The sequence below is a fragment of the Pteropus vampyrus genome, unplaced genomic scaffold (genome assembly GCF_000151845.1).
Source record: "Pteropus vampyrus isolate Shadow unplaced genomic scaffold, Pvam_2.0 Scaffold53, whole genome shotgun sequence".
Classification (NCBI taxonomy): domain Eukaryota; kingdom Metazoa; phylum Chordata; class Mammalia; order Chiroptera; family Pteropodidae; genus Pteropus; species Pteropus vampyrus.
Window position 1 is genome coordinate 5,085,609 of NW_011888834.1, and position 17,308 is coordinate 5,102,916.

The following is a 17,308-nucleotide window of genomic DNA, read 5'->3' on the forward strand; positions in this document are numbered from 1 at the left end:
TTTAACACCTGTTACCATTCTCCTGACCATGCCCTAGGGGGCGCTAGTGACCCTTGAATCTTTTCTGGGTTTCACAACTACTTCAAGTTCTGAAAGATACTTTCTCAACAGAACAGGGCTCTGCTTGGTTGATGTTTTGGTTCTAGTTAGCGTGCCCCAGAAGCTGTCTGTCGCTGCCTCCACCATCTCTGTGCAGAGAAGGAAAACCAACAGAACTATTGGCACTTGGCTGCAGCTGGCAGGCCAGGGATGGCAGGGGTCAGTGAAGAGGCAGAGCCTCAATAAAGCTTTCTTCCTTGCTTTAATAAAATGAAGACTGTACCAGAAGATTGGTCATCTTTAACACTTAGGAGAGAGTGTCTGCACTGCACCTGTCAGGCTGCCCACTGCAAGGCTCTGTGACAAATATTATTTTACAGACCAGGAAACTAAGGATGATTTGTCCCCAGACATACAGCTGTATATAGCAAAACGGAAATCTGAACATAGGCCTTGCACCAAAGCCACAATTTGAACTGTTACCCATTCCGGTTTTGAGATACCAGTACAACAATGACATCAGAGGTGGCCACTGAATGAGCTAAGAGATTATTCCTGGGAAAGGTGACTTTGTTCTGTAAAGGGGTTGTCCGTCAAAGTGCAGTGGGTGGGCCTAGGTTTTTACCATAAAGCAGCAGAGTATCAATTTTATTTTCCCATCTTCTCCAGCTTCTCCTAAGTAATGATTTGAGGGATAAAAATGTTCAAAGGTCTATTTTCTTTCTAACGGGACTCAAAAGAGAAATTACCGGGTGGACAAATAGAAATAATTTTAAACAAATCCTCCAGCATTTAAAATCATTCTCTATTTAAACTATTCTTTTCTCTCATATTATCAGCATTCGCGTCTTGATATAAAAGTTTATGTCAATGACCCAGGGATGGTAACGTTAAAAAAAATAATAATAACTTAAAGTCTTGACTCAGGGGCATGCCTCTTCAGGTCTACCAGGGAAAGTAGCCAGAGATTAATTTGATCTTCTCTGAAATATGTCTGATGCTCTCTCTGAAGAAGGACATAGTTTAAAATAGCATTAGCTACCGCAGTCTTCAGGCTGGCTGAGGGAAGGAAGAAATAATCTAAGTAGCACATTGAGCAAATTTGATGCCTGAGTATTGAGGCACTGCCAAGCAATTCAGAAGAGAAATAAATCAATTTATTCCATCTCGTTAATGCTGCCTTGGTAGTTTTAACAGGTTTCTGTGCTGAAAATATCACCAGCTGGACACTGTGTCACTCAATATTTCACCTTCAGAAATGAATTATCAGGCACAAGCCCAATCAAATGTCATTCACCTCCCTGGGTTCACTGGGATCTTCAAGCGAGAGAACACTCAGATGCAGAAAGAAGAAAGGTAAAATGGCAGTATTACACAATGTTATTTCTGGGGTCACGGCACAGCTAAAGCCATGACCTTCATTAGGATCTCCCTGCCCCACTCCCCCAAGTGGCTCTTCTAAAAGTAAACAAATGAAAACTAGAGACAGCAAAAATATTTGCAGATCTAAGATAAAAAAAAAAAAGTCTAAAAATAAATAAGTAAGTAAGTACATAATATGGGTTTATACCATTTAGAGTCTTCATGTTCAATTATTTACTTCTTTATTCAACCTGTACTCAATGCACGTTTGCTGTATTTGAGGTGTTGTTCCAGGTACATGAAGCCACGTAGGTATATAAAGCTCTGCCCCAAGAAATCCAAGCATCATGGGAAAGCAAAACAAGCTTCTAAATGAAGGATCATGACCAAATGTGATGAATGGCACGAAGGAGGAAGCAGTAAATGTGACTGCCAAGGGGAAGGCAGAGGAAGTGTACACTGTTTGGTGGAATAGAGAAGGCTTCAGAGAAAAAAAAATTCTCATCAAGGTCTTGACAAACGTACAAAAGACTTGCCAAGAAGAGAATTGTCATTTCAGGGAGAATCAGTGAGTCTATGCCTATCAGAATCTGCTGGGCCCATGGACAGTGAGTAGACAGTGTAGCTGAACTATGAGGTGTACAGGAAAGCCTGTGTGAGGGCAAATTGAAGGTAGGTTGTATAGGGTTCCTATACTGTGCGTATCTCAAATGTGAAGAGCTTACTAAAGGGATTTAAATGACAGCTGCAGCATCAAACTTGTGTTTTAGAAAATATGACAGTCATAATTATTTAGGGAAGATTAGAGGAAAACTACTGGACTGTCCAGATTAGAAGATATCAAACTTGATAGAGACCAGGGATGGTAGAAACAGAGAGAAGAAGGTGGCTTCACAAAGCTTTTTATTACTGAGGGATGGAACAGGATGAGGTAGAGAAGAAGGTTGATATTGGCTTCTATGTTTCTGTTTGTGCAAATAAGGCTTCATTGTTCCTTTCCACAAAGAGAATGTAAGGGGGGAAGCAGATTAGACTGGAGTTGATAATGAGTTACATTTGAGATATTTTTAACTAACTTAATATGTATAATGAATTAATATGATCATAAGAGCAAATTGGGAAAAATTACTCAGAAAAGTTTTCCTTAAATAAATAAAAATATCTATTCAATTTATTCAATTATTGTGCTAGAAGCAGACAACCTAGAGCAGAACCCTGGACTTGTAGGACAGGGTAGAATACAAGACAGGCTCATCAAATACTGGTTTAGAGTAAAAAATGTGTCTTCTTTTCTTAGGTAATGAAAATCAAGCCCATGATGTTAAATAACTGGTGGAAAATAACTGAGATGTTGATAATTTTGGAAATAGGATCCAATTCTCCTAGTTGTTCATATCTTTCAACTAAATTGAATATTGTGCTAGAAATTTTAAATTAGGCTATTTTAATGCCAAGGAAAAATGTACAAGGAAAGAAATGTAATCACAGATACTATGCTGTTCAAAAATGAGTGATGCTTAAAAGAATTGTGCTGTAACTATTTTGGAAAGATTAACAAAGAAAAGTGATGAGAGAAAGTAAGTAAAAGAGTGATAATTCTTATCTTTCTTAGCTGGAATCATAGGAGTGGTTAATTCCTAAAACTGACAAATGTACAAATGGAAGTAACTTATTAAGAAATATGCAGGTAGCTAATATTGGAAATAACTTACAGTGTTGAATGTTTAGTGTGTAACAAGTTGGGAACTAGGAATGGGAAAGTGTGCAGCAAAAATGTCTGACTCTCATTATCAATCTTTGACTGTTCATTGATATTTTAAAGTATATGTATTTCTATGAAAAAATATTTTTCAAGGAGGTTAGGTAACTGTCCATCATGAGATTCAGTAATCTAATTAATAAATTAGAGTTCTGCTTCATATAAATAAGTAACTTAGAAAATTTTGATGAAAATTAAATATCTTTATTTCTTGATTGAAACACCAAGAGATGCAATTTTTTGACCTCTGCTATATATATATATTTTCCCCATTATTTTAAGTTGGTTTTCCCTATTGGAGAGTTTGGGCAGGGCAGACTGATAGGAGTGTGTCCATGGGTGGATTCAGGAGCACCAAGACTTGTCATTATCATCTCTACATGGAGCCAGAAGGACAATGTAAAATTGTGACTGAGAGACAAAATAGAGCCTAATCCAAAGAGGCATATGCAAAGGGGGGCCTTAAAACTGCAACAGAGGAAGCATCAAGAGCTCACATATTGAAATCAACTGGAATTAGAGAGCAAAGGGTTTTGGGGAGAACTGGCTAGAATAGGAGGTGGACTAGAGTAATTCCAGAGATAGGAGCCCATGCCTGCCACTACGCTCGTATGAATTTTCCTTATATGGTGGCATGTGAGAGCTCTTCCAACTCAGAGAGGATGGGCAGAAAAAAGGGTCAGTCTGTCATATCAAGGGAGGACTCGAAAATTGAACAAATATACTTGCACATACCCAGACAAACACACAAACGGTAAATTATTCTCTTACTTTGAAACAATGTACGGCCTCTGCGGGCCACACAAATGATGAAGTAGATGAGATGACCAGCCTACAAGTGATCGAGACAAAACTCTGCTTTGCTGCGATGCTGAAACAGTATCTCTGCATGACAGCTTCACCACAAAATATCTGCATCCTATTTTGACTAAGAAATCTAGAACTGAGGGCTTGTTTCTTCTGGGTAATGGGTTTACTTCTCTCTTTGCTTCAAGGAGAACTGCTAATATAGGACTATTATAACCAAGGCTTCAATAATAACATGAGGGTTTTTTAAGTGATTTACTATTTTAATTAGATGCCGTGATTAGGATATCTTGAATTGCATTATAGTAGTTAGATGGACAATGCGATTTTCCTTTAATCACTAAGAATAATTTTTATTAGTGGATTCAGAGGATGTACACACATCTGAGAAGTTGAGATGGTTTTTAGAAGAGCTATCTCACAAGAAAAAATTTTAAATGCACTAAGCTAATGTCGTAATACTTGCATTCATGTGGTTAAAACCTTTCCCTTTTTCACACCCGAATTTATCAACTATGCATATGTTAAGTATATAATTTTTTCCCCTAGCTACAAGAGGTGCAAAATTGTTCCTTAGGGCAGTTGCATTTTGGCTTGCACTATCCACACCCCTTCTTAGATCATTCAGACTTCCAATAATCAGGCTGCCTCTGTGTGTACTTTCCATCTGCCTCTCGGATTCGCTTTCTGCCCTCTTGCACCTTGTTCCTGCCTGAGGATGCTGACGATTATAGACTGTGCCAGTGAAAGATTTCTTCCTCTGGCTTCCTTTTAGAATTGTCCAATAGGAGACGACAGGCAGGAATAGACATAGAGAGAAGTGTGGCTGAGTTCTTATTTCCCAGTCCTTCTACATAGGGCTGTGGGCTGGAAGCTGCTGTGCGTCTCTACCACAGTGCACCCTCTCCAACAGCCATGATTCATTCCCTCTCCCTCTCTCTCTCTCTCTCTCTCTCTCTCTCTCTCTCTCTCTCTCGTCTTCTCTCCTCTCCCTCACCCTTCAGACTAGGGTGATAAGGACTAACAGCTATTCATAGTATTGGGGTGTTTTACTACCCATTTTTAATCCCCTGAAATCCTAATCAAACCCTTTCACAAAATAACAAATTCTCTTCCTGCTACTTACTCCTTTCATTAACACTCATCGATTATCCCCATTTGAGTGTGGAATCTGTGAGCTGCCTGGACCCTGATGGCTACAATGTCAAAATTCTGCTTAGTTTCATGCAGAGATAGAATAGTCATATTTTTTTCCCTCATTTGGTATGACGGGCAATTACATGAACCCTAAAGCAGATCAGTTTATATCCAGTTAAATTGCACCAAATGTCATGAAAGTCAGTTCTCTAAAATCTTAGGAAACAGGCAAAACAAACAAACAAACAAACAAGTAAATAAATAATCTTAAATCGTTTCTCTTCGTTCCTCCCATTATGCCCTGTTCCTATCACAACGCCCCTTATAGGCATAAAATATGGATACAAAGAGAGACATAATTGATACGGGGCTGGCATGAGAAGGGAAGGCTTGGCTTAAACGGTATTAATTTGCCCAAGCCAAGCATAACCTATTAAAATCATAGAATTGGGGGGTCGAGAAGTAAGAAATTTATAATTGCACAAGTCGGACTAATCGGAAAAGCTTTTGTGGACAAAATGAGAGCAACTTAACCTCGATAGAGAAAAAGCATTTGGGATGCATGAAGGAGCTTAGAAAGCATTTCAGGGAAAGGTGATATTTTGGTACAGATGGATTGTGTGCAGCAGGTGCTGGGGAGCAAGGGAAGATGGGATTGAATGAGTAAATGAGGCCCCTCCATGAAAAAGCTTGAAAGCTAGGTAGAAATATTTAAATTAGATGTAGTCGGCAATAAGAAAACATTGAAATTATACGCTAAACATGACCAGACCACTGGAGGGAATTCTATTCTAGCAATTTGGATTAATTTAACATGATTTATCCTCAGAACAATCGTATCAGACTTCAAGGAAGATATGGAAAGCAATAGAAGCCAAGCCAGTTCTTCCATAATGGCCCATGTGGAAATTTTGAAATCCTACAGATAGTTATGGTGCTTTGCTAAATTTCTGCTCAGTAGCAGAGGTGAGGAAACTGACACCCACAGAGGCTAGATGATTTGCTAGCTAGCAACCCGATGGAGCTAGGCCCCTAAACACTGGGAACTTGTCCAATATTACTTCCACTACAATGTTTCTTTGATACCTTCTCCAGTGTAATTCCACCATTTCTAATGTAATCACAATGACCCATTATGGAGCAGTTTCAAGAAGAGTCCCATCTATTCATTCAACATGATTCTAGGTTCGCATGGATTTTTATTCCAGGCAAAGCAGCCAGGATGAGAAAGAATGACACCAACAAAGTTTTCCCTTCCTTTGTGGCATGTACCACTCATTAGCCTGTGACTTATGTTGAACACTGCCCACTCTAGTGATTTAGCATTTAAAACTTTAGGAAAACTGTAAGATAGACATTATGCTGAACACTTTGCCTATGTTATCTCATTCTGTACTTGCAAATCTCTGAGGGGTGTGAGAGTGTGTGTGTGTGGTTATTATGTAGATCAGAAAACTGAGGCTCTTAGAAGCAATCTGTCCAAGTCACATACCTAGTAAGTGATGAAGCTGAAAATAAATCTAGTTTCCCTGAACCCAAATTCATGCTCTTTACACTGCACCAGTTTACTCATCAAATGCATCAACTCTGCCCTAAATTAAGCAAAAGCGATATTTGTTTTCATGCAAGGTAATCACAATGAACAGAACCATGCTTAAATATGTGTAGCATTTTGCATTTTCCAAATGTTTTGCATCCTTTTTTTATTGCTTGCTCAATGAGAAAAATCTTTATAAGCAATTTTTGCAAGTCATAGTGGTTAAAAAAAAAAAAACTGCAAGGAGTAGGGGCCTTGAGCAGGGATAGCTCTGGCATTCTACAGACTCAGAGGTAGAGAAGGATTACAACTTTTAGAGTTCCCTAGATTTTGTCAGTGCACTAAATTGACAAGCTATCACTCTTAATTCCAGAATTGGTATAAAATTGCCAGTGGGAATTATTCTCTAAAATACCAGGTCTCTCTGTTAAAAAGCACAATGAAAAATATTACAAAGGTATACCTGGGAGTCACAGAAACTCACGCCTGTGATTTGTGAAACACTCATTACCATCACTGAAATGTCAATGACTTCATGCAACCTAAAGAGCCATCAGCCTCAAGCCACCTAACATTACATGTTGTGATAGAAACCCACTGGAGTGGGGGAGCAGGAGATGGCGTTACTGTATTACAACATTTCAATGCAGTGGCCAATGCAGTGACTGCTTCAACATCCATTTCCTTTGGGTGCATTGATTATGCTGCATTAATTTACATAAAAACAGCATAGATGCTACTCTGGTTATACTGCAGTGACTCAGGTTAGCAGCTCCAATACTACAGAAACTCCGGCCTCATAGGTCTCAGAACTGAAGACTTGAGAATGGTATATTTAAGCCAAATCGAGGTGCTGCAAGGTTGAACTAAGATGTGGGAGTTAGTCTTCTCACCTACCTCCAGCTACAGAAATAGATAAACCGTGGAAATCTATTTGGATCATGAGCAGAAAGGAAAACAAGAAATGGAACAATGATAAAGGAATTTTACCAGCAGGTATGAAAAAGTTGCAGAAACAAATTTTTCTGTAAAACACTGCTGTGGCTAAAATCTGTGGGTTTACAAGTAAAATAGAAGCCAGGTGCTGGAAAAATCTGAACTGACTCCTAGTTCAGCACCAATTCTGTTGAGTAATGATAGACACAAAATCTGAACTTGGGTACCTATTTCCACATCTGTGGTTTGGGTCATATATAGTTCCACCCTACCAACGACATGTCTTAACTCATATTTTTCACATCTAGAGCACAGCAGTATCCGATTCATAGATGACACTAAAGTTAGGTTTTTTTAGTAAATTAGAATGTGGTCTTCTTGCCTATGGTGCTCACACTTTATTAAGAGATAGCGTAGTTTGGGGGTTAGGTATATAGATTGGGCTTGGAAAGCCTGTGTTTGAATCTTAACTACACTATCTACACATGTTAACCTAGTCACATTCTGTCACCTTTTCGTGCCTCGCTTTCCTCAAATGTAAAATGTGATAATAGTACCCACTTCATAAGGGTAAATGAGTTAACATGTAATATGAAAAGTAATTAAGACAGAGCCCGCACATAGAAAACATTGGTACATGTCAGCAAGTAATACCGTGTTAAAAATAGCTTCATTAACTCTGATTCCCTATTTTATTCTCTTTCATGATATTCTACTAAAGATATTTATGAATACTGGAATGCCAAGTGAAAAGGAAGGAAAATAAGAGGCAGCAATTAATAACTTCAGAGAAAGAATAAACATCTTACACATCCCAGACGAGGTTTCTCTTATGACCTAGAGCACAAACAAATCAAAGCATTTCGACAACACTCTTTCATAAAACGATGCATTACTCATTAACATGGGACTTTAAAAATGAAAGGTATTTTCTCATAACTGTAAAAGAGAACTGGAGGGCAGGTTTGTTATCTAATTCCCTTATTTGAATTCATATTACAGTTTGCATTCTTTTTAGACTAGAATACACTGGGCATGAGGTGTTTATTATAAGCTTTCTCTTTGAGACCAGTAATTTGCTAGCACTTCCTCCCCACATATACCCATTGCAATTAACTGGCTGGCACTTCTTCCTCATTACAGTCCCAGTGGAAAGCACTTCTTCTGAATCTACGTCTTACACAGAACTTAGAGGTTTACTTGTCTTAATTTCACATTCTATTGAGAAAAATAAACTATTTCCAAAGGGATAAGGCAGTGCAAGTCCTAATTTTGTTTTTAAAATACATAAGTCATCTATTTAGAATTAGGTCTCCATGAATAAATAGGGTTGGAACACTTTACAATATCCTGCTTATAAGCTCATTCCTGCCCTAGCTTTCCAGGCTTCACTATAGCTTTTGGCCTATTGAACATGTGAAGATCCAGCTTGAACTCATTTAGGTGAAACCAAAGGAGTCTATAAGGGAAGTGGCTGCCACCCTTAGATAGAGTCAAGAACTGGTCTTACTTCAGCAAGCGCAGGGCTGTTCTAGCTGGAGTTATTCGTATTTAATTGTCAATTGAGCTGCAGTTTTGCATTAACCTTAACATTGACCTCAACCATCAGTTTCCCAACTGCAGGCCTGGGCTTCTGACTCTGTTTCCTGATGGGAACTCTCATTCCCAATGGCATTGGAAATTGGGGCTAAAGCCCAACGGACCTAGACAGGACTCTGATCTACAACTTAGGCCTCACTGGCATTTACTCTAGGGACTGGGCCTGTCTTCTCGACTTCCTTCGTTGCTTTCTATTTTGTTCTGAACCCAATGGACCACTGTGATCATGATATTGATTTCACTTGACAAGGTGTAGCTCCGCCATCTAGAAGTTCTCTTTATTTTGAAATATCCCTTGTGTATAAATGACAGCCCAGATCAAGAAATCATTAATGATGTTTATGGATAAATTCATCCAGGTTTATTTATGTGCTCAGAGATTAGAACTTCATTTGGGTCTATTAGTTCTGGCCCCCGCGGTGTCTACTTACTCTGTTCTTTGCTGAGCAGATAGCGGTGTTTTATCATGCCCCACAGCAGAGTCTTTTGTAGCCATGCTTCATTCAAATTTAAAATCATGACACATACACATATATGTATATATGTATATCTCTGTGTATACACATACGCAGTCTGGGCTACTAGGAGCTAGTTTCCCGTGTATTCATGTGCCCGATCTACTTCCAAGTCATTTACTCATTCAATAAATATTATTCGAGCAACTACAATATGCTATGAAGTGAAGAACAGAGGAAGAATCAATGATTAAGGAGAAATGGTCCAACATAAGAAAAAATAGAAAATCTTAATAATCTTATGTATCTTAAAATATTAAAACTATAGTTTAAAAAAACATAAAACTTCCCACAAAGAAAACCCTGGGTCCTGATGCTATGGTAATGATTTCTACCAAATATTTAAGTAATCGATTGTTTTACTTCTACACAAATTCTTCTATGAATAGAAGAATTCTTACAGTGAATAGCAAAATGTAAACTTTTGCCATTTATTTTATGAGATGAAAATAACTCTGCCAAATTCTGCAAAGAACATTACAAAAAGAAAAATTACAGGTCAATCAAGAATATAGTTCCAGAGTCAAAAGCAAAATATATTCAAATAAAATTATTATGTATAAAAAGGATAATACATCACAATCAAGTTAGGTTTATTCCAGAAAGAAAAGGTTGGTTTAAAATTAAAATTTAATTAATAAAATCATCATATTAACAGACTAAAGAAGAAAAATTTCACAATTATCTTGATATATATATAGAACATCATTTAATAAAATTTAACATCCATTTTGGATAAAAATTCTTAGTAAAGTAATGACAGAAGGATATTCTCTTAACCTGATTTAAGTCATCTGCAAAAAAACTTACAGTAAAATTTATACTTAACAGTGAAAAATATGAAGCTTTATCATTGCAATCAGGAATGAGACAAGAGTGCAACTTATCACAACGTCTGTTCAACATCACATTGATGTCTTGGCTAGTACATTAAGGTGAGTATAAGAAGACGTGAAGATGAAGAGGAAACTATTATTCATTGATAATGTGACTTTTTATTGTTGAATAAACAGCAAAATCTACAAATTGTTTCCATGACTAAGTAAATTTAACAAGGTCATGAGATACGAGGTCGATATGCAAATATAAATTATATTTTATTATTCTATCAAAAACAATTAGAAAATAAATTTAAAACAACATAATGTTTACAATACCATCAAAATCATATACTTAGGAATAAATCTAACAAAATTTGTACAAAAACCTCTAAACAGAAAACAATAAAATATTTTTGAGAGAAATTATATGTTTAAAAATTGGAGAGATATAGCATTTTCATAGTTTTGAAGACTCAATATTTTAAAGATGTGCATTGTTCCTAAACTGGTCTAGAGATTTGATACAATTCAAAATCCTCAAGTTTGTGGGTATATATGTAGGTGTAGGTGTGCATGGAAAATAGCAAGCTGATTTTAAATATTATCTTGCATCTGGAAATGCAAAGGACTGCAAATGGCTCACATAACTTGAAGAAAAACAAAATTAGAGAACTTAAACTTCCAGTATTCAGAATTTTCTAAATATATAATAATTAAGACAGTGTGAGCAGACATCAAGATTTTTTATGAAACTGCAATAATTAGAACAGTCTGTAAATATAGTGGGATATTAAAAAAAAAGTAATACAAAGAAATAGAGGGTTGAGAAGCAGACCCACACATATACTGACACAGGTCAGAGCAATGGGAAACGGCAGTCTTTCACTAAATGCTGCTGAGTTATTTGATGTCCTTCTAAGAAAAGGTGACTATTGGCCCCTATCTTACTGCATATACAAAAGTCAATTGCAAGTGGATTGTAGACCTAATTTTAAAATAATAGAGAAGATATTGTACGAGAATCTCTTTATAATATTGAGGTAGCGAAAGATGCCTTATGTAGGACATACACACACACTCATGCATATACACACGCACGTACACACACATGCATACAAAACCATTAATTATGAAGAAAAAGATGAATGAATGAAATAAAATTAGCAATTCCTGCTCATCAAAATATACTGTTAAATATGTCAAAACACAAGCCACAGAATGGGAGAAGATACTTGCAAAACATGAAATTTAAGAATGTTTGCATCATAAATATATAAAGGACTTCTACTTGCCAATAAGTGTACAACAGATAACTCAGAACATCAGGCAAGAATGCTAAACAGGCTTTCACAAATGAGGATAACCAAATGACCAAATGACAACACACACACGAAGGTGCTCGATTTCATTAGTTATCAGAGAAAATACAAATTGAAACCCCAATGAAATACCACTTGACACTCTCCAGAATGACTAATACTAAAAGACTGATAACATAAATGTTGGTGAAGAGATAGAGCAGCTAGAACTCACTTACACTGCTGGTGAGAGTGTTAATTTGTATAATCACTTTAGAAATGTCTTTGGCAGTATGCTGAAGATATGTATGTGTGTTTGTTTGTGTGTGTGCGTGCATGCATGAATACATTTTAAGTCTCAGAAATAACACTCCCAAGTTTATACCCCAATAGAAATACATGCATACATGCATCTAAAGACATATACACGAATGTCATAGCCATATTATTTTTAGTATCAAGTCATTGAACTGAACAGAATATATAAATAAATCGTGATGTATTCATACAACAGAATACTACACAGGAATGAAAAAATATGATTTACTGCTACATGCAGCGTTACAGATGAATTTGCAGGAATAATTTTGAGTAAAAGACACTAAACAGAAAAAGGCGTATTTTAGATAATTGCGTTTATATAAAGGGCAAAGCTAAGTGGGAACAGTTACCTCTGGAGAGAAAATAAGACTGAGAGGGGACATACGGGTATCTTCAGATGCAGATACTACTCTATTGCAATTGCTCTGTGGACAGATATTTTCACATTTAATACCTGTGCACTTTTCTGAATGTATATTATATTGTAATTAAATGTTATTAAAGCATAAAAACATGGTCCCCGCAACTGAGGTCCCCTCTACTTTGTTTGAAGAACACAGATTTATAAATAATACATGATCTTTCCCTTCTCCATTTATCCACCTTCAATCTAGTATTATTCTCCTGTGGGCATATAATGCCAAAATCTATAGTTTAAACCTGACATCAATTCTCTCCTGTCACCAGACTTGATACAATGTGATCACTTGAGCCCTTCCTCACCTAATCCCACAATATCATTATTTCTGCCTCTAAAATCATTTGAGTCCATTCACTTTTCCCTACCTGACAATACTCATTCTGCTTGACACCTTCATGCCTTTTCCTGGACAATTGCAAAAGCCACCTAATTGATCTTCACAAAGACATTTTATACCTATTATAAATATAACTCTCTCAAGACCTTAAACATGATGATGCCATTTCTCTTTGTTTAAAAATGTTAATGTTTTTCCATTTCCTACTGAATGAAATCAAGGCCCTGGACTGTGGTCTTACTATCCATATTTTGTTTCCTTTGTTCATGATTTTCTCTCTGCCAAGAATTTCTTTCCTGTCATCTTCAGACACCTAAGTCAATTTGTTCTCTAATGTCCATTCAAATGCCACCCCTTCTGTGATTCTTTTCCCCAATTCTTCTCCCTCCTTTTAGAGACTATCACTTTAGTCTTATATATCTTGTATGCATCAATCAATTCCCACCATATAGAAAAGGCCTAATCTGCATAAAATACTAAATGTATAATCAGAAAGCATGAGTTCGAATCGTCCCTTTGCCACTTACTAGCTGTATGATCTGGGTAAGTCATTTAACTCGATCCTCAATTTCCTCTTCTGTCAAGATACAGTATTGCCTAAGACTTTTCAGAACTCACTACAACATAAACCTATCATAAAATAAAGCCTTCCAGATTCCCAGGAAGTCTTGGAAGACAAATAAAAGACTCTTTGCTAGGTAACCTCTAAGGCTACTCCAAGTTTCATGAACTTCTCCATGTTTTAAAGACATTTGTGTACATTTTTTCTGCCCTCTGCAAGGCTTGAGTTGCTAGAAGATGGAGTTTGTGATTTATTCATGTTTACTTCCTTAGCACAAGTGCAGCACCTTACATCCTATGCTTGCTCAAGAAATATTTGTTCTTTAATAAATTATGCAAAAGAACCATATATTGACAGGGTGTATCTTACATAGACAATTAGGTAAGGAATTTGATTGAGAATGGCTAAAGATGCTGTAATCAATGATAAAATCAGGATCTAAGTCCAAGTGTCATGTATCAGAGGTTAAGGCTATAAATAACTTGAAGGATCATCCAATCATAGATGAAATAGTGACAGGAATTCTGGTGATCATCTAGTTCAAACACATCATTTTATCATTGAGTTCTCCCCTCACTGCTGAAATGCTTTTCCCATGTAATATAGACAGAAAGCTACAGCTAGCAGCAAGGTTTCCTTTCTCCTCCAGAGATCTCTTCAGCTTGTTGTTTTACTTGCCTCTGGAAGTTCTGTTGCTAGGCAACCATGAGCTCTTTCAACCACTTAAGTTTTAAGTGCATTTTATAAAATTTCTCTGCTTGACATACTTGAATGATGGTGGCATTTGCTAGCAAGAAAGAACAAGCTGGAAATGGCCAGTTTGTGAGCTTAGGGCAGTTAACTCAATCCATTTCTCCAACTGGAAGATGGGACTGTCCCACCTGATGGGAATAATGAGCAGAATAATGTCATTACAGCATCAAGCACTTAGAATCTACACATGCCCTGGAAATGCAGTGTATATTAATCTCAGCATGTCCTTTTAAAATACTGATTTTATACAAAATTACATTTTTTTTATTGTTTGCTTTAACAGGATTTTTACATGGAAACTTCTGCATTTAATCTGATTTCAATAGCAGCTTAAAGCAGTACAGAGGCCTCTCTCTCTCTCTTGATTTATCACCTTTCACTGGAAAATTGCCCTGGGACCCCTTCTGGACCTGCTGAGCTCTGGTTCTCTTGGTTTCTTTGGCTGCTTGACCAAGGTAGCAATTAGGAATTGAAGCTGACTTCTATAACTGGATTCGGCAGTGCTACACCAATTTCTCTGCAATGCACCACAAAAGTCTCTTCCAAGCAGAGCTAGCTCTAATTCTAGTAATATTTTCATTTCTATATTTTTAAATATATAACATATTCCAATTTTGGAACATGGACCACATATTTAAGAGGGTACCTCTATTATTCTTCAAATGCTTGGATATGATGAGCGGACTGTATCCAATTATTCTCCTGATGATTCTTGTTTTCCACAATCAAACTTTGGACACAGTTTACTTCACCAAAAACTGGTCATGGTGGGTTTTTTTTTTTTAAGATTTAATCCAACTCTGCCAATGATAATTCACCTGTTAAGTTACAGGTGATACAAGAGCTGTTAATGTTTTGGTACTTAAAAATATTTGAAAGTTGCCAAGTGCTATCCACATTTTTAATGGTAAATTGTTATTGTAATAAAACATGTTAGAACTTGTAAGTTTATAATTATAAGTTTGTTATTTACTTCTATGTAGCAATTCTCAGAATGTAAAATACTTTTTTCCTGATGTTTATAATGATCCTGTGAGGTGGACATTCACTTTGCGAAGGAAAATGTTGGCCCTGATCCCTACAGATGAGGAACTGAGACTCAGAGAAGTACTATGATTTGCACAAAAGCATTCTATGGAAAAACTGAGACCTTAACCCAAGACTTATAACTTTAAATGCATTACTCTACTAATAATGATTCTTTGTCCAGTGTTAGTAGATCATATTTATCAAGCTATTTATCCCATCTTCTTTCTGCTTGGTAGAAATGAGAATTCTGATTATCCAATACTAATACTAAAAGTAGCTAATACTTTTGGAAGCATTGTAACTTGCCAAATATCACACACGCAAGAGGGGAAGGGAAGATTCAAACCTCGGCCATTTGGTGACTCCTACACTCCTGTGTTTGAAGTAACAAGTACAAAGATGTATCATTAAGGAAGTATCTAGCAGAAATAAGGTACAATGGTGACTATGTAAGCTCTCAAATTCATTTGGGAACCCCAAGGTCATTTCTACTGTATTTATTCACTACAAGCTTCAAACAAATAACTTCTAGGTTTATAAGGGGAGAAGAATTATAAGCTATCAAGATTATGCAGCTGAGGAATATAGACTTAAAGCACTGAAGGTCTGAACACACAGCTGAAGATGGTGGAAGAGCAGAGATGGCTCTTCAAAATGATGGATTAACACACTTGCCTTCAATCTTGCTCTAAATTATTCCTACATCTATTTTTCCAGTAACATAGTTTAAATAAAACATGGTAGGTCGAATAATTATGCTTTGATCATCCTATTTTTCCCCAGTCATTTTCGTTTTATGTCTGTTGTTCCAGAGTAATTGTTAATCATACCCCTTTTTAGTCAGGCTTTCCAATTTGGGTAATAGATAATGTGCTAAGAAACTTGTAGTTTTTAAACTACTCAAATCTTTGATTTAGAGAAAAAAAACCTAGATTTTGTTATAAAACTGGCTCAAGTGAGGTTTCTAGTTATTAATTATTTTAGCAATTAAATTATGAACACTATTTCAGCTTCATATCTTTCATTTGCAAAATAGGGGTACCCATATAAATCTTGTACAGGTCTTATGAGGATTAAGTGATGTAAAAGCATTGGTTCTCAGTAAAAGCCTGTTCCCATTCTTCACTTCTAGTATTTTATTCTTATGTAACACTAAACTGCATGCTGACAGAGACACCTTTCCATATATGCTGCTTCTCTTCCAAATTAGAGAAGTCCTTTAGCAGTTATGATCAGATGTGAAATCATTGTATGTCCAAAGCATTCAATATGCTTTCTTGTACCTGCTCTTTGTGTAATAAATATTTGTTGATCCAGGATTTATCTATTAATTCATCTTACTGAAATATTTAAGCATTGATAAGATATAATAGTATCATGGAATTAATATTAATGCTGGAAAGTCATCCAGCCCAACCTCTTCATTTAACAGAAGAGAAAACTGACACCTGAAGGACAAATTCTGTTCTCTTTGGCATAAGCAAAGCCAATCTTGTTGGTTATAACACTTTTTTTTTTTTTTTATCTTACGAGGGCATTCCTTAGCAAACAACTGTAAAAATATTTCACACAGTTATAGTGCTTTTCAACTAAAAGTACTTTTCCATGCATTATCTCTTTTAGATCCTCAAATCAACACTCATTATCTTCATTTTGCACATAAGAAAATAGTGCATCCTTCATTAAGGAAGTATCTAGTATAGCAGTGGCTTAAAATAAACTAACCTCTCTGTTAGAGATTGCAAGTCTCTTAAACACTTTATGGTATCTTTTTTTTTTAATCAATTAATTTATTTTAATTAGTTTCAAGTATACGATACCTTTTTTTTAATCAATTAATTTATTTTAATTAGTTTCAAGTATACGAGACATCTATATAGACATATATATAGACATCATAAAACGATCTCTCCAATTGCTCCCTCCCTCTTCTGGCTCTCCACCTAGCCAACATATTAACGCTAACTTCATTCCCTCTGCCGGGCTCCCCATCCCCGTGACCAATTATCAACTACTAATTTGCACTTCTTTAACCCTTCATCTCATTCTCCCAGCCCCCCAAACCCGCCCCTGTC